We start from the raw sequence: 24,063 nt of genomic DNA, 5'->3' as shown, positions 1-24,063 counted from the left end.
GGGTATCCTCATCAAAGTCATAAGCACTAAATATTCCCGCCCACGTGCGGGGACCCCGGAAATAATGTAAAAATATATATGTAAATCACATATAAATAGCTCCACATATATGTATGCACATATATCATTTTTTCTCACACCATGCAGCCCCAAAATAGAGGCTAAACAATGTAAATACTCATACATGCACTGTAATTAGCAAGGAAACAAAAACACATTAGGTCAAATAGACCTTGAACTTTGTGTTTTAATGAGCAAAAAGACTCATAATCCTGAAAATTGCTAATAAATAGACATTGTTAGCCAAAGGCTGCATTGAAAAGCAATAGCATAGAAAATGAAAGCCTTTTCAATAGCATAGAAAATGAAAGCCTTTTCAACAAAAAACTGGCACCGTGCCTTTAAGGCAGCCATGACCCCTGGCTTCCCATCATGCCTCAGGGGTGACAGTTAGGTCAGTTGTTCTTTATATAACCCTGAAGTCAGGGCTCAACCATAAGTCATAAAACACACACATCTCATTTACCTGGGGAGACGGTGGGTTGTTTATGACTTTGATGAGGATGCCCTTGGAGGAGAACTAGGATTACAGGTAAGTAACTTATCCTTCTCTTCCAGGGGATCCTCATCAATAGTCATAAGCACTGAATAGAATAGCAAGCCCAACCAACACCTGCAGGTAAATGAGAAATACATGACCTAACCGAAACATTTGTAGCAGCCGAGAACTCAGCCGCTAAACAGATTCCGCAAGGAGGCCTGGCCTACCTGGGTATCTGCTCTCGTGTCAGAATCAAGACAGTAATGTCTGGTAAATGTATGGATGGACCTCCAGGTCGCCGCCTTACAGATCTCAGACATGGGCACATTATGGAGAAAAGCTGCAGTCGCCGCTCTACCCCTGGTGGAATGTGCCTTGGGAGAAAACCCTAGAGTTTTCTGCGCCAATTGGTGGGCAAGCTTGATACCCAAAACTTTCCATCTTGAAATAGAACGTTTCGAGGCTGCGTAACCTGTTCTGATCGAACAATAGTTGACAAATAGTTGATCAGACTTACGAATAGAGTTGGACCTACCTAGATAACATTTTAACACTCTTTTCAGGTCCAAAGAATGCAAAGCCCTCTCAGCTGGAGTAGAGGGATTGGGGAAGAAGGCGAGCAGAGAAATGGTCTGATTTACATGAAAATCTGACACCACCTTGGGTAGAAAAGACGGATGTGTCCCCAGTACTACTCTATTCAAGTGGAACACAGTACAGGGTTCCTTGGAACAGAGAGCCTGAATTTCGCTCACCCTACGAGCTGACGTGATTGCTACCAAAAAAGCAGCTTTCCAGGAAATATGCTGCAAAGTAACTTTATGAATGGGTTCAAAAGGCGGGCCCATTAATTTTGACAGCACCAGGTTCAGCTCCCAGGGCGGAGAAGGAGGACGCACTGGAGGGTACACTTTTTTCAACCCCTGCAGGAAGTCCTTTACAGCAGGCAGTTGGAAGCAGCTACATGCACCTTAATGGAATTAAACTTTAGACCTGCTTTAGCCAGATATAACAAATAAGGAAGAACAACTTCTTCCTGACCCTAAATAGGATGATGACCATTCTGTATACACCATAGATAGAAGCGCTTCCATTTACAGGCATAAGAATGTCTTGTGGAAGGATGTCTCGCTTCCTTCAGGATGGACATGCAGTCCTGAGGCAATCCTAGATGGCCGTATTGTATGACCTCAGGAGCCATGCTGCCAAGCTCAGTGACGGAAGGTTGGGATGGTGAATCCTCCCGTTCACTTTGGATAACAGGTCTGGTCTGCATGGCAGCCTCTCGTGAGGAGTCACTGATAGGTGAAGCAGGTCCATGTACCACCATTGCCTCGGCCAGTCGGGGGCAATGAGGATCATCGTTGTGCACGAGTGTGTCAGCTTGCTCACCACCTTCGGGATCAACGGAAGGGGTGGAAAAGGCATACACAAATTCCCCTGACCATACTATCAAAAGGGCATCCCTTTTGATCCTGGACGGTAAAATCTTGAGGCGAAGTCTCGGCATTTGGTGTTTTTGTCGTCCGCGAACAGATCTATGGTGGGACGACCCCAAGACTGGAAGATGCCTTCGAATACCTCGTCGTTGAGAACCCAGTCTTCTCTGTCTTCGAAATGCCATTCTGTTCTCCTGGAAGGTTGACTGCTGTGACTGACAACTGCGAGCCAGAAGCCAATGCCAGATGCGCTGGGCTTCCAGTGACAGAGTCTGTGAGTGCGTCCCCCCCTGCTTGTTCAAGTAGTACATCGTGGTGGTGTTGTCCGTTTGTACTAATATTGATGTTTCTCGAATCGAGGGAAGGAACGCTTTGAGAGCTAGGTGGACTGCTCTCAACTCTAGCATGTTGATGTGGTAAGTACATTCCTTGGGGGACCACAGACCTTGCACCTGGAGATGACCCATGCGTGCCCACCAGCCTTGTAGAGAAGCATCAGTGATCAACATCTGTGCCGGAGGAGGTTGATGAAACAGAATTCCCACCTGCATATTTTGCTTTTTTGTCCACCACGGAATGGAGGCTCGAGCTGTTTCTGACAGAGTAATCTGGTCATCCCAGCGAGCTGATTGTTGGTCCCACTTGTCCTCCAGATCCTGCTGAAGAGGACGCATCCAAAGCCTGGCATTCGGGACCAGAAAGATGCATGAAGCCTAGCAGGGAGGCAATTCTTCGCACTTTCTGAACTATGTAGCGGAGCACCAGCTGACACTTCTGATTTATAGAACACTGTCTCTCCTCCGAAGGAAACACTTTTCCTACCTCGGAGTCTAGAAGAGCTCCTAGGAATGGAATCTTCTGGGTGGGCTGAGAGACTGATTAGCTGAAGTTGACATGCAACCCCAACCGTTGGCGAGTTGGATGCAGATCTGGAATTCATCCCTTACATCGTCTGGGGAAGGACCTTTCAGTAGCCAATCGTCCAGATATGGGTACACGAAGACCCCCCCTGCGGTGTAGAGCGGCTGCTACTACTGCGACACACTTCGTGAATACTCTGGGGGCTGACTTCAACCCAAACGGCAGGACCTTGAATTAGTAGTGAGAGGTCCCCACCCGGAACCGCAGAAATCTTCTGTGTTTGTGGTGTATCGGGACATGAAAATAGGCATCTTGTAGGTCCCCACCCGGAACCGCAGGAATCTTCTGTGTTTGTGGTGTATCGGGACATGAAAATAGGCATCTTGTAGGTCCAGCGAACAGATCCAATCTCCCCTCCTGAGATGTGAATATATTTGGTGAAGCGCCAACATGCGAAACTTTTTTTTTTTTAATATGTAGGTTGAGTGCTCTCAAGTCCAGAATGGGCCTGTATTCTGCCTTTTGGCCCTTTTTTCTGACCAGGAAGTATCGGGAGTACACTCCTTTCCCCCTTTGAGCGATTAGAACCCTCTCGATGGCTGACCTTTCGAGGAGTATCGCTACTTCCTTTTTCAAAAGGATGAGCTGATGTCTTGAGGCTGGCATTGGAGGAACTGGTGGAGGCAGCTGTTTGAAACGAAGACAGTACCCATTCTGAAGTGTAGTCAACAACCATCAGTCTTGTGTAATGTTTTGCCACTCTGACATATGATGCGCGATGCTTCCCCCCACTGGAGTGGTCAACGGCGCTGGGGGAAGGAAGGACTCATTGATTAAGCTGGGACTTGTTGGAATTGTTGCCAGGGCGCTGATTTCCACCTCCTCTGGAATTACGCCTGCCTCTGATTTGAGATTTCTGTTGCACCTGTTGGTCCTGACCCTTCTGCCAGTGAGGGGTTTGAACCCTCTGTTTGGAAGGGCCTTTATTGTAGGATCCGTACATCCTCAGAAATTACTTCTTCTTCTAAAGCCCTACGGCTTTAAGAGTGTCCAAATCTGACTTCATGCGTTGCATTTCCTCGTCAGTACTTGCCCCAAACAGCAATGTTCTCGAAAAGGGCAAGTTCAAGATTCTAGCCAGAGCCTCCGGTTTTAAGGCTGTCAGGCGCAAACAAGATGACCTCCTTGCCATTACTCCATGCACATAGCCATGCACTGCAAGGGTAGCTCCATCCACTGCAGGCGCTTTTGATTTGATTGGAGACCTGGCTGCCCTCCAAATCTCCTCGAAATCTTTTCGGTCGTCTTGCGGGAGTTTCTCAACAAACCGTTGCAGAGAATCCCACAGGGATCTGTCATAACGCCCCCGAAGGGCTTCCGCATTAGAGACCTTGAGAAAGGAGGCTGAGGTGTTGCAGACTCTTCTTCCCCACAAATCTTGTGATTTGCTTTCCTTATCCCAAGGCACTGTGAAGGAGGAAGGTGCAGCACTGGATATTTTCGCCGCCGCTATAATCACCGAGTCTGGTGGCGGGTCGGCCCTGAGGAAAAGAGGTTCCTCTTTTGGCGAGCGGTACTTTTTGAGAATCTTCGCTGGAGCGGCCTATATTGTTGCTGGAGTAAGGAAGACCTCATTCACAGGTTCCATAATCCCGGGTACCAAGGCAACAGAGGCTTAGGTGCAGCCCTGTGATGTAAGGTTTCGAAGATCACGGAGGTCTTGACCTGTGGAGTAGTCATGGGCACTCTCAGTTTCAGAGCACCCCTGCCCAAAATGTCTTGAAAAGTAAAAATATCATCTATAGGGGATATTCTCGATGGAGGACTGTCCGTCAGAGTCGGAGAATAATCCCTATGAGAGCGGGACAGAGATGAAGACACAGTTGGAGATCTGCGTGCCCGTCTCCTGCTCCTAGACCTCGATCTCCGTCTACTGGAACGCATTTGGGAGCGTGATCGCTCTCTGGGCTGTGAAACTTGCCTGCCCTGATCTGCTTGCATCCTGGCTGCTGTTTCCTTGTCTGGAGCCCAGTGATGAAGAGGCCTACACCATCTTGGAGATAGCCTGATGGGAGGCGACTTCTGGATGTGCTCCCTCGCTCGCGAACGTGCCGGGGGTGGCAAATCCGTTTGTTCAAGCCGTGAACGTGCCGTAGAATGCCTGGACCTCTCACTATCAGAGAAATAGATGACCACAGCTGGAGATCTATCATGGTGAGAAGAACGGGAGCCCAAAGAAGATGATGACAGGCTCACTGGAGACACGATCCCCCTGGAAGGGTTCCTGGAAGTAGAACTTGTGCGACTCTGTGAAGCACGATCGTCTGACACTCTTTTCCTTTTAGCAGGTGGGCTCATATGCACTGGAGAATGCTCTATCGATCTAGATCTTCTCTCTGAGATAGATTCCACCTCCGCAGCTGAAGCCGATCTTGGAGACCTCTGCTGTGGTGCTAAGGAATGAGACCGAGCCGAGGGTTGATGAGCTCTCTCCGAAGGCGACTTCCTCTGGGATCGTGAAAGATAGACTTACCTCGAAGACAGAGGCTTCGACGTTGAACGTCGATGTTGTGACGTCGATGGGGATCTTCTCGACGTTGATCGCCGGTGACTGGGCGACGACAGAGGCTGCTTCGATGACGAACGTCGATGTTGTGACGTCGACAGAGACCTTCTCAACGTCAAACGCTGATGACTGGGCGATGACGGAGGTTGCCTCGACGTCGAGCGACGATGGCCGGACGCCCACAGGGGATGCCTCATCGTCGAACGCTGATGACTAGGCGTCGACGGAGGAAGCTGCGATGTCGAAGACTGGTGATGATGCTTCGACGTCGGCTGTCTCGACGTTTAGCTCCTATGCTCCAACGGAGACCTCTCTCTCGATGCTGCACATCGCCCTGTTGACGGCAGCAGAGGTACCACGTCTCTCGACGCTGAAGTCTTTGTTGTCGAAGGAAGGTGACTCGTCTTCGCTGTCGTTGATGGCCTATTCGACGCCGAAGGAGAACAAGTCGGGACTTCTCTCGACGTTGATCGCCGGTGACTGGGCGACGACGGAGGCTGCTTCGATGACGAACGTCGATGTTGTGACGTCGACGGAGACCTTTTCAACGTCAAACGCTGATGACTGGGCGATGACGGAGGTTGCCTCGACGTCGAGCGACAATGGTCGGACGCCGACAGGGGATGCCTCATCGTCGAACGCTGATGACTAGGTGTCGACAGAGGAAGCTGCGATGTCGAAGACTGGTGATGATGCTTCGACGTTGGCTGTCTCGACGTTAGCTCCTATGCTCCAACGGAGACCTCTCTCTCGATGCTGCACATCGCCCTGTTGACGGCAGCAGAGGTACCATGTCTCTCGACGCTGAAGTCTTTGTTGTCTAAGGAAGGTGACTCGTCTTCGCCGCCGTTGACGGCCTCTTCGACGCCGATCCTGACGCCGAAGGAGAACAAGTCGGGACTTCTCTCGACGTCGATCGCGTCCTGCGCTTCTTCTGCCTCTTAGGAGACCTACCTCTCCCAGAGAGACCATAAATCCTTATTCTCTCTCTATCTTTGAGAGTTTGCCTGGACAAAGACTTGCAGTGTTCACAAGTGCCTGCAGAATGTGTCTCAGGGAGACAGAGGATACACACAGGATGTGTATCAGTCCTGGCCTTCTTCGTCCCACAGGAAGGGCAGTTGTCAAAAAGAAAAGGCATTTTTGACAGAAAAATTCATTTTTTTAAGATCCAAAAAAAGCAGCACTAACACTCTATGCCCAATAGACGTCGAGTGAAAGTAAAATCTGTAGAAAACCTCTAGTATTTTTTGAAAGAAAGTCAAAAAGAAAGGGAGCTGTTAAACCAGGGTCCTGACTGAAGGAGCCGGAAAGAACAACGGACCTAACTGTCGCCCCTTAGGCATGATGGGAAGCCAGGGGTCATGGCTGCCTTAAAGGCACGGTGACAGTTTTTGTTGAAAATGCCTTCATTTTCAATGATATTACTTTTCAATGCAGCCTGTGGCTAACAATGTCTATTTATTAGCAATTTTCAGGATTTATGAGTGTTTTTACTCATTAAAACTCAAAGTTCAAGGGCTATTTGACCTAATGTGTTTTTGTTTCCTTGCTAATTACAGTGCATGTATGAGTATTTACATTGTTTAACCTCTATTTTGGGGCTGCATTGGTGTGAGAAAAAATGATATATGTGCATACATATATGTGGAGCTATTTATATGTGATTTACATATATATTTGTATTTTTTCCAGGGTCCTCGCACGTGGGGGGAATATTCAGTGCTTATGACTATTGATGAGGATCCCCTGGAAGAGAATCAAAGTCTATATTTTGCTGGTATTTGCGGACTTGTTCTGTAGTACGTTTCTGAAAAATAATGCAAATCTCGGTTTGTAACAGAGGAAGATGATGATGGGGTCCACCGGATAATGGTGTAGTTGGTGTTTTTTAATGTAAAATTGTAGCCAAATTGTATAAGGTCCAAGCCCAGTGATGCGAAGTTTACATTGTCCCATTTTATGTAAAAAGATGAGATTCTTCTACCTACAGGTATTCCTGAATTTAATGTGTCTGTCTGTTTTTAAGTGTTCACTGCCTTATCACTGATTTGCAGATTTCCTTAGGGGGAGCCTGCTTAGGGTGGGACACTGGTGCTGGTAGTGGTCTATATTGTTGAGCATAACCTTGGCAGTATGTGTGTTGCAACAGTTGCTACCTATAAGGTTGGTAACATCCTGTAAAAGAATATTGGCTCCTAACCCTTAGTCAATGGAATGCCTGAGGTAGGTTTACTTGTAGGACACCTACAGATCTTGCAGTGTCGGTATCTGATTTGATTGACTGGAGCATTTCATTTACATGTGTACCAAAGAGAGAGTCTAAATAATAACCCATGTCATTAATTCTACTGCGTAGCTCTGTTCTATCAAAAGTAGACCACAGCCAACCTTGTCAGCACCATACAGCAGTACTAGGTAATTACCTAAATCCTGCTGATGCAATGTCCATTGCTGCATCAGTTATTGGCAAATACATTTTCTTCCCCTCAACAAGAATTGATTTTTGCTTCAGCCTTTTTATCAACCCAAAAGTTATCCCGATATGGACTAATATCTCTCCATATCTGGCAGACATATTTTGCAACAATTGCCAAGTTGTTGGATGCCCTGCTTGATGTTGCTGATAATCGCTTGCTGCTATTGTCCAGCCTTCTGCTCGCTCTGTTAGGTGGTGCAGGACATAAAGACTCTGGATGTCTTGATCCTCTTTGGGCCACATGTATCACTACCGAATCTACACAGCGGGAGCAATGAGGCAAGTTGGCATATTTTAAGGTGTTTTATGTTTTTTTGCCCTATCTAGAAATACTGCGGCTACCGTAGATGGATTTTTTATTGCTTTTAGTTCTTCTGACCAAATGTGATCAAATATTAGTACCATCTTTACTGTCTTGTATATTCTTCAAAACCATACAAGAAGCAGTCTATTTCTTTTTTTGGCATTGCCAAATCAAATCTGTTGGTCATTCTTTCAATGAGAGTGTGAAAGCCCCTTGATGTTGTCTAGAGGTGAATCAGCTATTGGAAGAAGCGATACCTTCCCATTCCAGGCCAGTAGATTGCAAAGAAACTGGCTGTATCTGGCATTTGTCTTGGTCATCAGTAGGGAACGTCTGTGCCTGGCAGATTAGACTGAGGTGCCAGAGGGGAATGATGTACCAAAGGTATTAAAAACGAAATGAAAAACAAGTTCATAATCAACTTGTATGCCTGGGCACTAGCATATGCTGTAAACCAGCCCCAATTTTTCAAGACACTGTTTCACTATGTTTCATTCCAAAATTGTTCTTTATTTAGTTATCCATGTTTGGTAACGACATCCAAATGTTGCATCACATTAAATATCCAGCCAAACGGATGAATTGTTTCAAATTCACAAATATTTGTTAACTTGGCCTCCCATGGCCTCCCGATGCAATTCGGCGCTACACTGCGCCTTTATCAAGGGATCTGTAATTTAAATGTCAATAATTAATACTAGATCCTGAGCCAACAACAAAGACTACTACTCGCTACATGTCGAGCTAAATAAGCATACTTCTTAAGGTGTTAAGAAAATTAATGCATTTAACGAGAGGTTATCTATTCGTAGCTATGCGCGCGCTAAGTGCGTGTGAAAAACTCAGATATAAACTCAAATGTATATTATACAATCTCCACCCTCGGGGGAACAAAACTACCAAAGCTACTACGTGGTTGTGAGCAAGTGGCTGCAAAAGGGTAGCGAGCGGGTAACTGAGGCCCTAAACAGAGCGACAGGTGAATGATCTGAATTACGGAGCTTCCTGCTGCTCTGCGGGAAGCAAAGGGGGATACATCGCGTGTTTAAACTATCCGCCCAAAATTACTCGTAATTATTAAAGCTAGCGCTGCTTGCGTTACGCTATCAACCGCAGTTCCTGGGAATTCTCCTAGTAGGGGGGCTTACCGGAGTGAGTAAAGAACCGCTCACGGGAGACTGCCACACACGGACGCGAGCATCACAGAGTGGCAGGTGACCTATGGCGGAAGTGGGTGGGGGGAGTTAATCTCGCGGCTAAAGCGCTATGGATTCTGGGACTTGTATGCTATTGGTGGTGTTCTATGATACCTTCGCAGTGAAAACAACAAAACAGAGCCCATCATGCAATGCATTAACAAGTAAACAGATTACAGTTATAAATAACAAAGAAATTCCACCCTCTCATTAAGGCCAAACGGTTTGAGAGATTTCAGACGATAAATCCAATAATTCTCTCTCTTCAAGAGTAGGGCCTCAGTTACCCGCTCGCTACCCTTTTGCAGCCACTTGCTCACAACCACGTAGTAGCTTTGGTAGTTTTGTTCCCCCGAGGGTGGAGATTGTATAATATACATTTGAGTTTATATCTGAGTTTTTCACACGCACTTAGCCCGCGCATAGCTACGAATAGATAACCTCTCGTTAAAATGCATTAGTTTTCTTAACACCTTAAGAAGTATGCTTATTTAGCTCGACATGTAGCGAGTAGTAGTCTTTGTTGTTGGCTCAGGATGTAGTATTAATTATTGACATTTAAATTACAGATCCCTTGATAAAGGCGCAGTGTAGCGCCGAAATGCATCGGGAGGCCATGGGAGGCCAAGTTAACAAATATTTGTGAATTTGAAACAATTAATCCGTTTGGCTGGATATTTAATGTGATGCAACATTTGGATGTCGTTACCAAACATGGATAACTAAATAAAGAACAATTTTGGAATGAAACATAGTGAAACAGTGTCTTGAAAAATTGGGGCTGGTTTACAGCATATGCTAGTGCCCAGGCATACAAGTTGATTATGAACTTGTTTTTCATTTCGTTTATGATAGTCTGCACCCTGGAGTAGAGGGTGTTCCTGGAGCACAGTAATCGTTTATATATCTCCTTTATATTTCGCAGTGCTCGAATCTTTGAAAACTTTAGTGATTTCCAAAGGTATTAAAGACACTTGTATAAAAGGAGTGCATGTAGTGTATAGTTTTGCGTTACGCCTTGACTGAAGCGGAGACAGAGGTTTTTGAAACTGGTTTGGAGGTTCTGATGTTGATTCTGTAAAATGTTTATAACAGTTTGTAAGCAGAAGTAACAGCTCTCTGATTAATGCTATTGAAACCTAGATCATTGCTTTCTGTTGTGTCTGCATAGTCTGTGTGGTCTGAGTGTAAGGGTCATATTCATATTGACAATCGTCATCATCTTCTTTAAAAAGCTAGTACCATCATCTGACATCAGGATATTGTGGATGACTAGGATCAGCTGAATAGATGTCCTCCATCTGCCTGTCTGTATTCCTCTTCATCAGGGTCTTGGAAATTTGCCCATTAGCTGTGCTGGACTGTATGCAGTACCAAACTGTGTGCCACCATCGTCAACATCCTTTTCTGAGCCTTCAGTATCCAGCAGCCTCTGTAGTGGATATCGAGATACCCTGCAAGGTGGCGTGCTTTCCAGCATTAGCTGCATTGGAATGCCACTTTCTGAAATGAGAGTGATCATGGTGGTTTTCTTTCAGGATGAGACTGTTGATGAGACTGTCCTCGACAGCGTTGTCACCAATGATAATTGTATTGACTTGGACAGGGTCATCATTGGCGTGACTGTTAAAGCAATCAACAGTGTAGTCGCCAAAGATGTCGGTATCGACTGTGTCTTCATGGTAGGTATTGCCATCAACGGTATGGTTGGCGGTGCTAACAACAAGGTTAGTTTCTCATCCAACGATAGTCTCATTGATGACAAACTCTTAGTTGACGGAGTTGCTAATCCTGGTATTGTTGACAATGCTGAGATTTTTTACTTTAATTTTGAATCTGCCTCCTGGAGTAGATGGCTCAGAAGATGGTTTATGAGCTGACTTAGAAGAGGTTGTTTTCAGTCACCACCAAATACATCAGGAAGCACTTCAATCTACGTCACAGATTTCTTGTGTAATTTCCTTGGAGTTTCCTCAGATATTGAGCCTTGAACTTGTAGTGGGGTAGGCTTACTATTCTGTTATGTGCTTATGACTAATGAGGATCCACTCAAAAGAAGGAAAACTTTCACTTTGGTACTCCTAGTTTGCATCCAGGGGAATAATCATCAACATCATAAGCAACCCTCCTACCTCCCCTGACAAGAGTTTAAAGCAGACATTTCAATTCTGTGCCGATTATCTTCATTGCTGTTAAAATCAACTGACCTGTCACCTCAGACGCATGATGGAAAGTTGGAATGAGGGTGAAACCCTTTAAGGCACATGGCCAGTTTTAATGCTCTAACTATGCACCTTATGTGCTAGCAATGCCCTCAATTCTCTTTATTTTTTCTTTTGAAAAAGAGGTTTGTGACTGATATTGCTACTAGTCACTTTGGATTCAGTGACTATATTACTACAATAGGATTTGTTTTTTTTAATGAAACATAAATGGAATTGAGCAAGTTCTAGCATCCTTTAGGCTGTATAGTCTATTTATTCTTTCAATGCACTTTTTTATCTTCATAAAGAGCTTGCTAATATGTAGATATATATTTTGCTGCTGTATCGGATCGACACTGCGATCTGTTCTGAGCTTTAGCTTTAGCTCTATATATCTATTTGGATTTAAGATCATGATATGCCTCACGATGTGAACTGCTACATGAAAAAAAGTGAAGAAATAAATCAAATAATGTTTGAAATTTGAAGAACTGATTATTTACTGGTCTGACATGATTTAAAGCTAAGAACAGATCGCAGTGTCGATCCGATACAGCAGCGCCCAGAGGGTCGCTCCCAAGATAAAGGGAACGCTTTTCTCTTCAGTGATTGTCACACCTGATGTTCGACTAGCTGATACCTCCGTGGCACGCTACATTCTTACAACGGTACAACATCAAGCCTGTGCCCAACCGCCCCCTTGTTTTCGATATATATTTTGCAAAATTCTGCTGGATTCCGCACTTGGGCGAGACAGTTCAGGGCTTATGACTTTGATGAGGATTTCCCCTGAAGAGGAATAGGATTATCTATCTGTAAGTAACTTTTCCTTCGACATTAAAGTCCAGAAAGAAAGGCTTAAAGAGCACTTAGAGTTAGAAAGTGCCCTTTTTTGTGCTTTTCCAGGTGACTCTGAAACACCTTCGTAGTCCTCTTCAGAGGTGTAAGTTTCTCCTGAGGTGGATATTTGGAACCACAACCAAAGTCTTCCCTCCCAATCATTTAGGGTTTTTGTGGGAAAAAATGCAACGTATTTTGTAATACTTAGCTTTGTGTTCAGGATAAAAGCGATATATGCAGTCCTTGTGGCAGACTTAAGAATGAAGTCTTTTCTTGGCACAGATCCATATTGTCTAAAAAAAGACTTTTTAGAGGACTCAGCAATATCAGATTTTAAAGATGAATATATATTCTCTAAAGTATGGAATAAAGCGTAAATAACCCACTTATCTGTGACTGAGTGAGCATAGCTCAAGGGATTCCCTCAACACATGAAGTGTAGTAGACATTTGAGTGTGGTGACATGGATATGGAAGAGTGAAAAAGGTGCTGAGTACAGATTGGCTGCATTTTGAATAATTTAAAATGATACAGACTGCCTCTATGCCTGAGTCGAAGTTTTCTGCTTTTTTAATTTAACGTTGTTTTGCCCTTTATATTTGCAGTCGGAATTCACAGCTTGACAATGTGGATGTTTGAAGGATGTACGGCTTTACAACGCGTGCTTTTACACCGCGTGCCGTTACAACGTGGTTTTTTCAACGCAAGTCGTTACCACGACTTGCGTTGGAGGGGTGCGGACTTCGGAATTTTTTTATTTACTATTCTGACACCAGCCTACGTGCAGTAGGGAAGGTGTTGGATAGTAAATAAATAATTCCTTGTCCTGTAGCGCCCTCCAGCGCAAGTCGTGGTAACGACTTGCGTTGGAAAAACCGCGTTGTAACGGCACGGCGGTGTAACAGCCGCGTCGTAAAGGCTGTTCCCCTTTTTGAAGCATGCAAATTTAAGAAAGATCCAATATTGTAGAACACTCAATTATTTTAACCCTTTCACTTGCTTATGACTGCAACAGTGACTCCCCATAAGGAGAAGTAGGATTATGGGTATGCAACGATTCCTTCTCCTTCAGGGGATCTCCATAGATAATCATAAGCACTGAAAAGAGTAGCCGTGCCATCACGTACAAATGTGGTGGAATGGAAAAAAGACAAATCAATTAACTAGGTTTGTCTCGGAGTGATGCCCTACTTGGGCTTCTGTTCTGGAGTCTGAATCAATACAGTATCTCTTAAAAAGGATTTACAAACCTCTCCATTGGAAATATTTTTGAGTTTTTTTATTGAGAGTGCGATTCACAGTTGTGCATATAAAAAATAAAGTGCTTACAATGCTCAATTTCATTTTTGGATTGCTTACTCATACAAAGATGGTCCATTTTCAGATCTAAAATAGTAAAATAGGCCACATATTGCACGGTTTAGAGTTAACATTTCATCTTTACAAATTCACAGGCTAACTTCCTATGGACATCCAGCATTTCTCAAATGTTATAAGTGTTCCTGATCTTAGCGCATAGCGTCTTTCCAGCTCTTTAACTTTGTGAAGTTTAGCCCGCCATGCTTGGAAAGTGGGTACAATATTGCTTCGTCAATTCTGGAGAATTAATGATCTTACCACCAGACCTGATATAAATAAACACTCCTCTTGCATTTTATTTGACGTTTTGTTTGGTATGAAACACCCCAGAATTGCAGTATACTTGTCAATAATTAATGCTTGACCTATAGAGGTTCTAAGGTATTTCTCAATTTCTTCCCATAGTTGCTTGATCTTTGGGCAGTCCCAGACAATATGGGTCCAGGTACCTCCTCCCTCTTCGGGGCACATGAAACATCTATTTTCAATCTCTGGGTATATATTGTGGAGGAAAGATGGGGTTCTGTATATTAACTATTTTGTGTAAAATTGCATTCTCCTAAAATAGGCACCCCTTATTATTGTGGCATTACATTTGTTAATTTTGTTCCAGACCACTCTCAGGATCTGGAGATCTTATTTGTCCTGCCATTTGTCTCAGGCTTTTTCATACACACTAGAGGACTTATTTTCATTAAATATTTTTACCCAGCTGCTTATTGACCATTTATTTGTTGTTTCTAGTAGCGCTTCGCTTAGTTGTGATCATGCTCTTAACACTGTTAAATCAATATTTTTTTTTAAAAATTGATTTGGATAAATGACCACTTAAACATATCTCTAGAATGAAGCAGCCCATTCTCTATCTCTGGCCACTTTTTTATTCTCCTCCCACTTCTTTGGTACGCCGGTTTGTAATAACCTGTCTTCACCGGCATAAAGCTCGGCCAGCCTTGTAGAGTGGTTTATCCATGAGATTCTGTAATATTTTAACAATAGGGCTTTTTGTTTTAAAAACCTCTAGAGAACCTTGTATCGTACTTCCTTAGGGTTCTTAACTACCCTCATGGGAACTGCGATTTTGTATTTGTTCACTATTTTTATCATAAAAAATTGTCCATATACGGCGAATTGAAATGGTTATGGAATCTGTGCTTATAATGTGCAAAATTTGCATAATGGTACTCCCTCAGGTGTGGGAGGGACCATCCCTACCTCTTCATTTGGGTAGTTTAAAGTGGCTAGTGCTAATCTTGGTACCTTGTTGGCCCATACGAAAGACGAGAATAGACCATCTAATTCTTTAAAAAAGGAAGTTTGTAGTGCACATGGAGCTGCTGAAAATAAAAAATTAAATGGTGGTAGGATTGACATTTGTAAAAGGGCCACCCGCTCTACTATTGAGATTGGGAGTTGATTCCATTTAGCTAATAAGCGCTTAACTTTTTGCACTACTGGAACATAATTTAATGTATATAGTTCCTCGACTCTTTTCGACACATAGATCCCTAAATACCCCTTAGGCCTTATTTATTTTATAACCGCACATTGCTTGGAATTCTGAAAAGATCCCCAGGATTTTCTTTTGGATGTTCTCCCCAGGCTTAAGAAAGAAAGCAATGACATCGGCATAAAGTTTTATAATAATCATACCTTGTAAAGGTGCAGTTTGTAGTGCTTTTTGTCCGATGGCTATTGCCAGGGGCTCTATGAATAAGGCAAAAAGAATTGGAGATAGGGGGCACCCCTGCCTTGTACCCCTGCTTATTCTACAATTACCTACATTCCCTAGAATTAATTATTTGTGCCATTGAGTCCTCAAACAGACTTTTCACTATATGTATACAACTTTCTGAAAAACTCAAATGTAGCAAGATTTAAAAAAAGACACTCCCAGGACACCAGATCAAAAGCGTTCTCAGTATCTAAAAACCCCACATGCGCCTCTGTATTATTCTTATTAAAATAATCCAAAGCATCTATCAAAAATGTTGTGTTCGAGGAAAGTTGCCTACTTGCTACAAAGCCACATTAGTCCCCGTGGATTATTGATCCCATAATTTTATTAAGCTTTGTAAAAATGTTATAATCAGCATTGAGAAGTCTAATTGGCCTATAGGAGTTGATGTTTTCCCTATTTTTATCCTTCTTCAAATGCTAACTAATACTGCCGTATGGAAGGAGGCCAGAGGTGCCCCTCCTCTTAGCATATAATTAGCAAGCCTAAGCTGTTGTGCATTTAAATTTGGGGCAAATCTTTTGCATATTTCTACTGCAGTCCATCCCCATCTGCTTTTGAACTCACCACTGTGTCTTCTTCCATAGAACATTATGCTGTTACTATTTGACTATGTTCTTTGCTCAAGGATGGAATAGGTAGCTTGTCTTGGAAGCGTATAATACAGTCAGGCATTGTTTGTTGATCCATCTGGTATATTCTCTCACGATCAATCAACCAAACATTTGTAAAGCGAGGTCGGCGGATCGTAGCTGGTGGTTGGGGATGTAGAAGGAGAGTCGACTGTTGAGGTAGGCTGGGACGGTCTTGTGGAGTGCCATGTGTGCGTGGATGAGGAGCTTGAAGGATATTCTTTTATTGACGGGGAGCCAGTGCAGGTTTCTCAGGTGGGGGGTGATGTGGCTGTGGCGTGGTATGTAGAGGATCAGTCGTGCCGAGGGGTTTTGGATGCGTTGGAGTAGATTGCGTTTCTGTAGTCGAATCTGTTGCTGACGAGGGCTTGGGTGACTGTCTTTCTTGTGTCCGTTGGGACACATTTGTAGATTTTGCGGAGCATGCAGAGGGTGTTGAAGCAGGAAGAGGAGACGGTGTTGACTTGCTTGGTCATTGTGAGCATTGAGTCGAGGATGATTCCCAGGTTGTGTACGCGGTCTGTGGGTGTCGGGGCTGTCCCTAGTGCTGTCGGCCACCAGGAGTTGTCCCAGGCTGAAGGGTTGGAGCCGAGGATGAGGACCTCCGTCTTGTCCGAGTTCAGCTTCAGGCGGCTGGCCCTCATCCAGTCGGCGATGGTCCTCATTCCTTCGTGGAGGTTGGCTTTGGCAGTGGTGGGGTCCTTGGTGAGGGAGAGGATCAGCTGGGTGTCATCGGCGTAGGTGATTATGTTGAGGTAGTGCTGTCGGGCCACGTGTGCAAGCGGGGCCATGTAGATGTTGAACAGTGTCGGGCTGAGGGAGGAGCCCTGGGGGACGCCGCAGATGATCTTGGAGGCTTCGGATCGGAATGGGGGGAGGCGGATGCTCTGGGTTCTGCCTAAGAGGAAGGATGTGGTCCAATCCAGAGCCTTACTCGGATCCCTGCGGTGTGGAGTCGTGCGCGTAGTGTGTGGTGGCAGACGGAGTCGATGCCGGCGGAGAGGTCAAGGAGGATGAGTGCTGCGGTCTCACCGTTGTCCAGCAGGGTCCTGATGTCATGGGTGGCGGCGATGAGGGCGGTCTCGGTCTGTGGTTGCTGCGGAACCCTGACTGAGAAGGGTCCAGGATTCTGTTTTCTTCGAGGTATTGGGTTAGCTATTTGTTGATGATCTTCTCGATGACCTTGGCCGGGAACGGGAGCAGAGAGATGGGCCGGATGTTCTTGGGGTCTCTTGGGTCTGACTTGTTTTTTTTTTTTAGAAGAGTGTTGATGTCCGCATGTTTCCATCTTTCTGTGAAGGTCGCAGTCTCGAGGGAGAGGTTGATGACGTTGCGCAGGTGGGGTGCGATGGAGCTGCTTGCTTTGTTGAAGACATGGTGTGGGAGTGGGTCTGACGGAGAGCCAGAGTGGATTGTGCTCATGGTCTTGATGGTGTCATCGATGCTCACGCTGGCCCAGGCTAGGAGGGGGTCGTAGTCGATGGTGTGAGGAGAGTCCGTTGTGTTGCTGTAGGTTGTGGTGGTCTGGGTGTTGAAGCTGTTGTGGATGTCTGCTATCTTTCGGTGGAAGAAAGTGGAGAGGGAGTCGCACAGGGCTTGTGACGGCGGGATGTCGTTGGTGTTGGAGCTTGGGTTGGAGAGTTCCCTCACAATGGTGAAAAGCTCCTTGCTGTTGTGTGTGTTGTTGTCGAGGCAGTCTTTGAAGGAGGTCCTCTTGGCAGCCTTGATGAGGTGGTGGTGGTTGCAGATGGCATCCTAGTGTGCTGCGCGGCTGTCCGGGGTCTATTCGCTGCGCTGTTTCTTCTCTAGCTTCTGGTAGGCTTGCTTGAAAGCTAGGAGTTCTGGGGTGAACCAGCTGGCCCTCTTGCTGGTGTCTCTGTGGGGGGTTTCTTCAGCGGAGCGAGGGTGTTGCACAATCCTCGATCCAGTGTCTGAGGCTGAGGGCAGCGTCGTCGGAGGGTTCGGTGCGTGCGTTGAGAGTGAGGTTTGCATGAAGTTGATCTTCAGTGATTTTGCTCTAGCAGCGGCGGGGGATCTGTTGGGTGCGGTGGTGTGTGGTGGGTTTCTAGAAGGTGAAGTGGCTGCAGCGGTGGTCGGCCCAGGGGAGTTCGGTGGTGTGGTTGAAGGAGAAGTGCGGGCTTGAGGAGCAGATGGGGTCATGGGTGTGGCCGGCAGAGTGGGTGGGCGTGGTGACGAGTTGCCTCAGGCCGAGGTTGGCGAGGATATCGGTCAGGGTTGTGGTGTTGCTGTCATTGTTGTTCTCAGGGTGAAAGTTCGGTCTCCGAGGAGGATGTAGTCGCTGGAGGTCAAGGCGTGCGTGCTGATGAAGTCGGTTATGGAATCCCTGAACTGGGGGCGTGGTCCGGGCGGTCGGTAGACGAGGGTGCCTCATAATGCCTGAGAAAACCCTCCCCAATATCCTGGGAATTGGTTATTTGTATTTTAGATTCTTCGTCTATCAGCGATACGATTCTATTTTGAACCTGTTTTTCCTATGCCTGTCAGGCGAGTAGTCCCTTGTGTATTCGCTCATATGTCTTCTGGAGGTAGGCCGTGTTTGCCATGTCACCTTGTAAATAGTAATATTCCTGCATTTCTAATTTTGCTTGCAGCAGCTCCTGTTTTGATGCTGGATTTCTATCCCTAGTGTACTCCCATGCTCAAGCCTTGACTCAAGTGTGGATCTTTTTTCTTTTTGTTGAGGGATTTCTTTAGAAGTAATAATTCCTCGTAGTGTAGCCTTAAAGACATCCCACACTATGCTTACAGAAGCAATATCTGTATTGCTAAAAACAAGCTATTAATTTAGTTTGCTACGTCTATGCATCATTCCTTTCTCTCCACATTGATTTTATTAAAGTACCACCTCCTAGGTGCTCTTTCTGGCCCTGCCCTGGCTATTACAATTTTTCGCTAGTGCATGGTATGAGAAGGCATTTGAAATATAGTCATGCTTGCTCATTTTGCAAGATCAGAAAAAAGTCTAACCAAGAGGCCATATTGTATTTCGTCGAGAAGCATGAAAATGAAAAATTATGTTTCTCTGGATACCGAAGGCGCCATGGGTCCACCAAGTCAAGATCCCTTTTGGCACTCGTCACAGTAATAGTCACCTGTGGCTTATTTTGTTTTCGAACATTAGTGGAAGAATCAACTAGTGGATCCTGAAGAAAATTGAAGTCGCCACCCATTATGATAGAGCCAGGAATGCTGGTTAGGGCCTGTTTAAGCTGGAGCAAGGGGAGGGGATTATCTAAAACTTGTGCACAGATTGCTGCTTTGGGAAGATTTTACTGGTTCAGACTTCCATGCACAAAGACCCATCTCCCTCCAGGGTCTGTCTGTGTGACTTTTACTTGGAATTGTACATGTTTGCCTACATAGATTTGCACCCCTTTCTGTGCACAGCCAGCATTTGACAAGCAGCAGAAGCCGTCCCACTGCAGCGAAATTCCACTCGCACTATTTGAAGTCTTGAAATTGGTTTCCTGCAGGAGTTCAGTATCTGGGTTGTGGCTTCTGAGCCAGCTTTCTATTGTGTGGGCTTTAGGCTTCTTGTTTATTCCATTGGCATTAAAGGAGAGTAGTGTGAGTTCTTCTCCACCTATTGATTACTTGTAGCTGAACTGGAATGGCTTGCGCTGTCATGGAGCACATGCTGTAAACACATTCCCCTCAACCTCGCAGAAAGTGCTGCGTGCATACATAGCTTCGTGTTTTTAAAGAAGTCTCTCCTAAAGAAGTTCCTCAGTCTCTTAGAAAGTGCTGCGTGCGAACATGGCTTCTCACTTTGATTACATTTCATCCAATTAAATACCATAGCAGCTAGGATACAACCTGTATATACATCTAAAGTGCATCTAAGATTCATAAAGTGACATGAGCATTTCTGAGATAAAGTGACATGTGCTTTCTCTTAACCCCCACCCTGTATTGCCTATTCCCAATTTCGTATGCCAACTCAAAATTTAACCTATGAGTCCTGAATTGTTTCATCCCACGAGGTGTGTAAGCACTTATAGTCAAACTCTCTTTTTTCAATTTGCCTCCATCTCACCACCACTCCCTCTGCCCCCCACCCTGAAATATGGAATTGCCCACTTTTTCCTCCCCCCCCTTATTACTGGATGCCATTGTATTGCATCCTTTTGCGCCCTCTGGCTCCCCCATACTCACCCAGTGCTATGAGCACTCTTAGACCCGCAGAGTAAATGACCTGGACATTTCCGTTGAAAATGGCTGCTTGGATTGTGCCCCCTTTGGGGCTGAGTCTCACTTTTCCCCATGAGACAGTTTTGATAGCAATGATTGAGCTTCTTGGATATCTATAAATACGTGGAATTTTCCTTTACCCAACACGTTAAGTTTTGATTGATGAAATATCGAGGCCTGTGCTCCCCTCTCCTCAAACAAGTCAATCATCTTGACAAATTATTTTCAACTCCTTGCAGATGCTGCAGACATATCAGAAAATATTTTAAACTCAGGAATTTCTGTAATGGAGAGGGATCTCTTCATTATGGCAGTGCTTAATATTTTTTCCTTGACCCTAAAATCTGCAAAGTTGAGTAGTATGGTCCGTGGAAATTTAGCATTTGATTGTCTCTGTGCTGGGACTCTATGGGCTCCGGTGATTGTGAGGTCCCCTTCTAACTCTGGCATTGCTTTCTTCAACAACGAGTCAGCCCATTTAGTCAACTGTGTGCCTTCGCATCCTTCTGGGATTCCCCCTGGATGAAGGTTTGAACACCTATTGTAGTTTTCTAAGTCCTGGAGCTTCAATTCCATCTGGCTCTTGCATTTGCCCAGGTCAAGCACATCTTGCTGTATAGCAGAAAATGTGTCCCCTAAATCTGAGATGCAGCTCTCTGCCTTGTCTATTCTTTTCAGTGTGCTAGACATGTTTTTTTCCAGTTCAGACAGTCTTTCGTGCAATAGAGCAATCTCTGAAGCCTGGGACATTTTTAGTTCTCTAATTTCACCCAATATGGTTAAAAGCATTTTATGGATTGATGTTTCTCCACTCTTCCCTCCCTTCGCAGTTCTTTCTAACGCGTCTCCGAGTTTGTCATTATATTTCTTTCTTCATTTTCGTTGACTATCTCCCATGTAGTCCCGGCTGCTGGTCGAGTGGCTTGGGTGTACCTGTAGGAGTACTTTGAGGGAGGTCGTTGTCTTCTACCACATGTGCTGATCTGGCTTTTTTTCCTATAGGCATAACTTCATCTACTAGTGCGGGGTTTGTGGTTGTAGTTGTAGTCTGCTGCTTCTGGTGTTTCTGGAAGAGAGGGTATTGCTTAGGGCAGATAGGGCTATCATTTGCACCTTGCACCCGCTTGCTCCTGTCTTGCTCCATGCTGCTCCTTGCATCCAGACGTAAATCGGGTGAATGATCGAAAGCATCTTCATCATTTTCTTCATCTGATATCCTTTCAGCATCTGAAGGGTCATCTGGCTCATTTTACTTTTCAATTTCGGCTAACGCATTATCCTTAAGTTCCATCCTCTGCTGTGCGTTTCTCTAGCCTCTACGCTTCCCTCTAGGAGCTGGAGGGGGTAGGGGGTAGACTGATCCGGCATTTCGGTGTTATCATTCTTTACTGTCTTATGCTGCTTTGTGTGCATTCTATTGTCACCTCCTTTTAGTAGAGGAAGAGACAAGCTCAACCTTATGGAGGGCTGCAAATTGGTCTACTGAAGTCTGCTTTTTAGAGTCTTATTGCAGTGCCCAGATCTACATGAGCTTCTAGGCAGCTTCTTGTATACTTTAAGGTTTCTGATATACTTTGGACTATGCTTCGGGCTGTTCAGCAAACACGTTATCAGGCGCACCTTCTCTTTCCCTCTCCTCCTTGCAAGCAGACCCAGTAACAGCAGTCCTTCATTATGTGCCAGTACCGCCAGACCCTCGCAGCCTCACAACCTCGTGGCAGGCCTCCACTACTTTCCCGTTCCCTCCTCTCCCCTGCTGCAATGCAGTCAGAGAACGAAAGCAGAGCCCAGACGCAGGCTTCAAAAAGGGAAGCAGGAATATCAGGGTGCCGAAAGGGCCACAGGAGAACTGCTGGTGTCCTGTAACCTTGCTACAGCGAGGTAGATGAAAAGGAGTGGAGTTCGTGCTATATGTTAATGCTATATGTTCCAGGGTTCAGCCGGAGTCTTCAAGTCACAGGAAGCCTCAGGGATCAACACTCACACTGCAATATAACTGCAATATGACTATGTTTGAGAGCGAGCCTGGAACGAGGCTAGAACCAGGCTAGTCCAACAGGACTCACGGAGCGAGCCACGAAGGACTGCAAAGAGCAGGGGCTGAAGGGGGGGGTGGGTGGTGCTGTGTGTAAGTCCTGTGCCCTGTATAAGCGAGAATTCATCCTAAAAACTGGTGATGTAGACAAATCACCAACATTTCAAGTATATATCTGAGTTTACCAAATATAGTCTCTAAAAATAATCCACCTGTAACAGTACTGCCGATCTGAAAGAAAGTGTGCCCCAGCACATAGTCAAGAGGCAGTTGAGTCCCATGCACTCCGTGGTCTAGATCAACAGTACCATTATGGGTGGAGTTTTTTCAGAGTCGACTTCTTCGCTGTCAACATGAAGCTTCTGGAAAGGTAAGACTGACGGTGGTGCTGAAAGGATCTTCCTTTGTGAGAGACCTTATCAGGGGAGAACCAAGACACAATAAAAAGGGGACCTTTCCTGGCCTTTCTGTGATTTCCATTCTCTTTGTCTTCCCTTTGGTCTTCTAGTTTGCATCAGAGTCAAATTCATACCTGGTCCATTTCATTCCTTGTCCTTCAAGGCTTGTGTGGTCATATTTTTACTGAAGTCATAATCCTTTACTGAATGTGAGGTAGCAAACATAGCTCACGTAGATCATGTGGGTCAGAGGCTACTTTCTTCATTACAAAAGAGAGGCACTTCGCAAACAGGAAAGACATTGCCACACAATTGCTCTTTAGGGGATGAAATAGAAGGTAAAACAGCTTCAGTCTTGAAATTCTAAGGTAAAGTCTACTACTCTGCTCATGTGTAACGGGTATAGTCTTGCAGTCAACAAATGCTGAATATGACAACTAGTGCAGACCTCGCAGTATAGGGGTGATATTTTTCTTATCTTGCTACACTGGTCACAGCTGTTTCTGAAGAATTTTGCCATAGGTGCAACATGTTCATTCAGTAGTACCAATCAGGACAGCATTACAGTGGTCAGTTTCAAAACTCACATGGAGCTACCAATAGTAGTCCTGTGAGATACTGAGACAGAGGGACAAACTCTTCACACCAGTTTTAAATAGTGTAGATCTTATGATTCTTTCTGATCAATCCATATTTTTCAAGTGGTAGAGTAGAAAAGTTTTAACTTTTTGCACATAACTAATACTGATTATTTCTAATCGTAATGTTCTTGTAAAGATTGGAAAGGTCACAACTTCCTAGCAGGCACCATATAGAGAAGTTCGCCTTTAGAGGTAACTAGAGTTAACCAGTTCATGCTCACCCAAGATTGAATAATGACAGACACACATTTAATTTACTTGAAGTATCAAATCTTACTCTGAGTGATCAGTCAGCTTATTATGCAAGTTTCTCTCCTGTTCTTGTGAAACTGTACACCATGGTTCATTAAAACGTGGTGTGAACATGGCACATAATAGTTAAATAGCAATGGGTACAAACTTGCAACCTCAAAATCCTGGTGGCGACCGGTGTTTCTAGAGATGCTTGGGCCAAACACCATCTTGTACATCTATTATACAGAAAGAGTCTAAAGTAATTATTAGTATTGCCACCTCCATCAACCTAGTGAGAAAGAGGAAGTAGTCAAGACCATTGAAGGTTTCAGATAAATAAAAAATCTTAATGAGTGACACAACCCCATTCCTTACCTCAGTATG

General features: G+C 44.9%; 1 protein-coding gene across 3 annotated transcripts in view; it reads right to left on the bottom strand.

Annotated features, from left to right (window-relative positions):
- The window catches only part of LOC144755389 (uncharacterized), an 890,492-nt gene that overhangs the window by 108,920 nt on the left and 757,509 nt on the right, over window positions 1-24,063 (bottom strand). The gene's annotated exons all lie outside the window — the stretch shown is intronic.

This window comes from Lissotriton helveticus, chromosome 5_1, assembly GCF_964261635.1.
Source record: "Lissotriton helveticus chromosome 5_1, aLisHel1.1, whole genome shotgun sequence".
NCBI lineage: Eukaryota > Metazoa > Chordata > Amphibia > Caudata > Salamandridae > Lissotriton > Lissotriton helveticus.
This window is presented reverse-complemented; position numbering and strand designations above follow the sequence as displayed.